This window comes from Triticum urartu, chromosome 5A, assembly GCF_056163025.1.
Source record: "Triticum urartu cultivar PI428250 chromosome 5A, HENAU_Tu73, whole genome shotgun sequence".
NCBI classification, from domain to species: domain Eukaryota; kingdom Viridiplantae; phylum Streptophyta; class Magnoliopsida; order Poales; family Poaceae; genus Triticum; species Triticum urartu.
In genome coordinates, this window is record NC_141877.1 from 426875392 (window position 1) to 426880898 (window position 5507).

Consider the following 5507-nt stretch of genomic DNA (forward strand, 5'->3'; position numbering starts at 1 on the left):
CGCTACTCCATATGTTTTTTACAATTCTAGCTAATTATACCTTAACTAGATAGGATTGTAAAAAATATATGAAGTGACGATTCTGAGAAAAGCTGGGAAGGGGGGCGATTCTGGAAGAATCGCCGAAAAGAACTCGCCCGAATTCTTCAGCCACCGATGTCCCCGATTGAAATGGAACTCCAACCAGCCACATCCGACCAGCAAGTGCAAGTGGTGGACACGCTTGTCTGATTCCAAACGATCGAGATATATATATATATTGTTGATGCGACGATCAGTCTGTCTTCAACATATTGCTAACGAAGGTTTGAGCAACACTAACAGTCACCCTAAGGACCCTTCAAAAAAAAAAAAAAACAGTCACCCTAAGGCCACGTTTGGTTGCAAGGTATCCCGCGGGGATCCCCGCTGTTTCCCCGGTTCGGAGAACCACGACCTTATCCTTCGAGGGTTAACCCTGCCGGACCCATGACCTTACCACGGGAAGGAAAGCTACAACCCGACAGGTCGGGGAGGAAAGCCACGGCTCCAGCGGCAGACGAGCGAACAACGCGCCGTCGACCAAGATCCGCCGCCGCCGCCTCCTCCGCCTCCGAGCTCCTTCCGCCGATGGCAGAAGCGAGGTGTTCATGATCCAATGTCCTCCCCTCCAGCGACGGCTACTAACCGCGGCCGTCACCGTCCTCCTTCCCCGGATCTCCCCTCCACCTCGAAGCTTCGACCCCCTCTAGCGACCATGACGGCGACAGTTCTTTGGTCATTTTCTACCTCCTCCGGTCAAGGTTAGCCCCCTCCTCCTTCTCCCCCCTTGGCAACCTCTGTCTTTCTTGAATTCATGCCTTCACCGTCACTGATGAACTTGAACATCCATATCCAGGAAGTGAGCACCGCCTTGTTCTCTCAAATCATTCCCACCATTGCCAATCACCGGTGAGCACCTAGATCACTACACAATATTTGGTTGCTGATGTTTTAGTGGCTGTCCGGAAGAACTACACAATGCTAGATCCAGGAATGTTTTATTTGCTTATACAAACTACTTGTCCAGAAGGAGGTAGGATTCATACGTCAGTGTTGGATATTAGAAAATGAAAGAAATGTAAGCAATGCTTAGTAGTTTAGAAGAAACAGAAAATGATCGTTATATTTTTCTACTGATGTTGTTTTAAACAAGTTTCATATGCATTGGTCAATAGTAGGTCTTCCGTAGTGCGTAGGGAACTGAAATATATATCAGATCAATGTTTCATATGCATTGATTTTGTTTCTTTTTCAGTTCTCCTAGGTTTCTTGACGTTGTTTCATATGAAACAATGCATTGTTTCATATATAATACTTATCGTTGATGACAAACTATTTCTTATGAAACATTTGTAGTATTGTTGTTTCATTTGCTTTTTATGGAAGTGCATACTTAATCAGTTCTTCTCAATTATGAATGTATTATGTCATTGAAATCTAAATCCATAAGCCAACTTTCAGATTATTTGTTGCTTCAACTGAAAGGTGTAGCTGCTAATTTTTTTATGTTCTTAAGAACTTTATTTCATTACTGCAATCAAGACTAGTTTTGACCCTTTTCGATCTCCTTGTACAGACTAGTTTTAACCCTTTTTTGCGAGATGACCGTTTACATGATGAATCTTTTGCTGCTGGTTTTAGTTGAAATTAGTTTACTTAGTTTTGTTGGGACCAAGCCTAGTAGCTAATGCACTTCCATCTTTGTGGTTAGTTTTATTGGGAGCAAGCCTAGTAGCTAATGCACTTCCTCTTCTTGTGTTCTTCATTTATTATGTGTTCTTTTCTTCCTTCAACCAAAGTTTCATCATGACGACCCGGTGTTTGTCTTCCTCTTCCTTCAACCAAAGTTTGTCCCCTCCTCCTGCTCTCCCCTAGATGTTATGTGATGCTATATTCCGGATCTTCCAAGAAATGTTTCTATCTTATTTTGTACACTAAGATCTAGAGCAGTTGTGTTCTTGGCCCTTCATCCATGAAGAATTTTTGAAGGTTGTCGCCTGAAATAATCTGTAGCCCTAGCCCTATACCATATATGTCAGTTTTCTTGGAAATATGCATCCGGTTGTGTGCTGATTAGATAGTCATCTATGCACATGTGGGCAAATGAGGTATATATGGATCTTGTGCTGATTAGATATATGCATCTGGGTGTTGATCTTAATGTTGCCACTCCTAGGAAACTGGCATGACAGTGTATATTATTCTGAATATTATACAATTGAAAAGCTTCGAGGACTATTTTCAAGCTGGTTTCAGTGTAACATTCTTTTCTTGCCAAATGATGGCTTTCATGCCGTGGTCGTCTAGGAATCAAAGGTGCTGGAGTCGAAGCAAGCAGAGAGAGAGAGGCCGTGCAACACTCTTACATTAATCAATCTGGGCTAACTAACTCAACGCTAGTCCTACAAAGTAGGCACGTACATACAGCCCGAACACACATTCGCTAACAAAAGGGAACAATATTTTATTTATTAGAACATAAATAAGTCTGTCTTATTATGTTTGCATCTATTTCTTTGAGAACCATGCATATGTGATTATATATAGTTTAAAATGTGATATTGTATAGTAACTATATTGTTCTTTTTTGATTTGCAGGTTTCCTAAAGCTAACCAATGAAAATGTTCAAAGAAGTTGATGGTGGAAGTTTCAGTAGAGTGATTATTCCAGTGACAATGCATTTCAGCATGGATCAGTCACATATGCACATCTTTTTAATGGAACTAAATGTGTCGTTCCCCTCCTTGGAGGCGTCGGTATGGACTGATCCTCTCACTTCCCCTGCCCCTAGGTCTCCCGGGCGAAAGCCCTAACTTTGTTGGGCGGCGGCGGTGCTCTCGGCGCTGTTCCCTTCTTGAAGGCTCCGCTTTGTGAGCCTTGTGGTCTGCTGGCGTTTGTGGGTGGTGGGCGGCAGCGACGGTGTGGCCCTCTTGTCCTAACGTGAAACTTCCCCCTTCGGTGTTGGATGTGTGCAGCAGCGATGTTCTGCTCAAGGAGAGCCTCCGGCGTCTTGTTGGGGATGCACTGACCTTCTCTATGTGGCCATCTTCCGGCGGCATCTGTCTCATCTTGCGACGGTGCGGCGCCTTCGATCCAGGCAAGCAGGTAGTGGCCTTCTTCGAAGATGGTGTACCTGATGTGTCGTGTCGAGGCCCGTAGGTGCATGGTGACAGCATATGCCCCGCTGGTGTCGGCCCCTCTCTCCTCCGAGCCAGTGTGATATTGTTCTTGGTGCAGCATTCTTGGAGAAGGTCCTTGGTGTCTTCGGCTTCGTTCTCTTTTGATCATCTTCAGTTTCCGTAGCGTGTGAGGAGTAGTTTGGTGTTGTCCATCGTTTATGTATCTTACCGCCGTGTTGTTCTTTCTTTTGCATGAGGGCGTTTGCTTGTAATCTGCCAGTTGATGGCTTTGTTAATTCAAAATCGGGCTAGGCTCGAGCCCCATCTCAGGCTCGGCTGATGCCTTTTGTCTAAAAAATGTTAAACAACAATTAGCACACCAGAATTTATCCTCGGTGTTATGTTATTTATGGTCAGCATGTGTGATGTGGACTGAAGTATTTTTTACTGATGATGTGTGTTTCATATTTCCTGGTTTATCCTTGAAATTACAGAATTATTCTCCATTGTTCTGTTATTTCTGAATTTTTGCATGGAAATTAGAAATTAATTACTTCCTGCTATGATGATTCTGTAAGAAAAAAAAACAAAAAAAGGAATTCGTTTTCATGGTTTTTGAATACTACTTTTCTTTTCTAAGAAATTTGGCACTTCCCTGAGGTGATTCCCTCCCCTCCCCCTTGTCTCCAAACTCACGTGGAGATCTCCCCCGGTGGCGGGAGAGGATTTCCTATGACCATGGAAAGCCCCTCGTGGGATTACTACCCTGGAATATTTTCACTTTGCAACGAAATGAGGCCAATAGGCTAGAAATTTCCTTGCAGTTTACCAAGAAACATCTTTTTCTTTCATGGTAATACGTGTCTGGAACAAAGATTAAGTTACAAGCCATGTAAACGCTGATCTGACAAAATAGTAAAATTTCAGCCTTTACACAAAGGACCATCAGCCAAGAAGGCAAATTATAATCAAGACCGAAGAATCCCCTAAACTTGACAACAACGCTCATCACCTCCCGCACTACCGCGACAACCACCAAAATATAATGTGATTGATAACCTCTTCACCTAAGTTTGGCGTGACTCCATTGCTATGCAGTTCTTTGAACCTCCAAGGTAGCTTATCAAGGGTGAAACCATTGACATTGAAAGAATTTGTCCGGGGCAGCACTTCGGACACGCCAGCGAACTCCTGATCTGACAGCCCCGTTCGACAATGATGTCGGAGGAGGAAAACATACCCGTTAGCAACCAACCACGAACCCGGCACATGATCCATTGCTTTCCAGTTGTCGTTGAAGCAGGCCACTATCTGCTTTCGCTCTTGCACTACCTCCTGAGCTCCACGCCGACGCTTAGAGTAGATGTCGCAACAGGGAGCCCGAGAATTCAAGTCCACCATAGGGGCCGTCCCTACCACACCATCTCTACTTGAACAAACTAGCAACCAAATCTAGCACCCACCAATGAGGGGAAGGATCTAAAGCTTTATTATTCGGCGGCGCCAAGCCATGACGTCCATTGACAACAAAAAAACTAAGATAATAAGCCCCTAAAACCTAAGGATGCCCATAAGTCCCGAACGTTCGGGATTTAACCATGGCAAATCGAACATTTTTTGTGGAAATGTATATTTGTTGATCATGGAAAATTTAGTTGGTAAGCATGACAAGTCTGCCCTTAGTTTTTTTTTGCCAGAAAATTAACATGCTTGCCAACTAAAGTTGCCATCCTCGCGAATTGTCATAAAAACGTTTGATTTGTCATGGTCAAAAATCTGACGTTTGGATTTTATCATTTTCGAAACCTAAAGCTACACGATCCCTGCACGTGGGTTCCGTTGACCCCCCTCACCATGAACGTCCGAGAGGTCATCGACGGAGGGGAGCCGCTATAGGACGACGCTGAAAGACGGTTCCCCTCATAACCCAAGTCGCCCTAGCCGTCACCAGAGGTTTAGGTTTTCGAGGAAAAGTTTATCATGTGTATTCATGTTGTGTATATTTGTCAGCATCCCAACAAGAAACACCTTTATTGTCAATCATAAGCATTGGCTCTGTTTTCATATGTACGAGTAGGTGATATTTGAGGTGTAACTTTGGAGGACCAACACTCGCCTGGCTATGTGGATGTCCGTTTTTGTCCTTCAAGATGCCCTTAGCTCTACCACAATATGATCTAAAAAAACTCAGGACACAACGTACGATAGGGCCTACCCAACAACTTAAAAGATGCAAAATTCATCACAAAGGTCTCTGGGGTCGGTCATGGTTATGAGAAATAAGCCGCCATATCGGGCTTTAGTGAACATGGATATCAAGGAGCACGGCAAGAGCATCTCTCTCAAAACACTGGTAAATTCCTCGT

The 5507-nt window shown here is 43.9% G+C and overlaps 1 long non-coding RNA gene across 1 annotated transcript; it reads left to right on the forward strand.

The window, feature by feature from the left end:
• The first annotated feature begins 413 nt into the window (after nt 1-413).
• On the forward strand, nt 414-3592 carry LOC125509422 (uncharacterized). The gene is made up of 3 exons (XR_007284082.2): nt 414-782; nt 878-930; nt 2620-3592. It is a non-coding gene; the product is annotated as an uncharacterized LOC125509422 (long non-coding RNA).
• The last annotated feature ends 1915 nt before the right edge of the window (nt 3593-5507 follow it).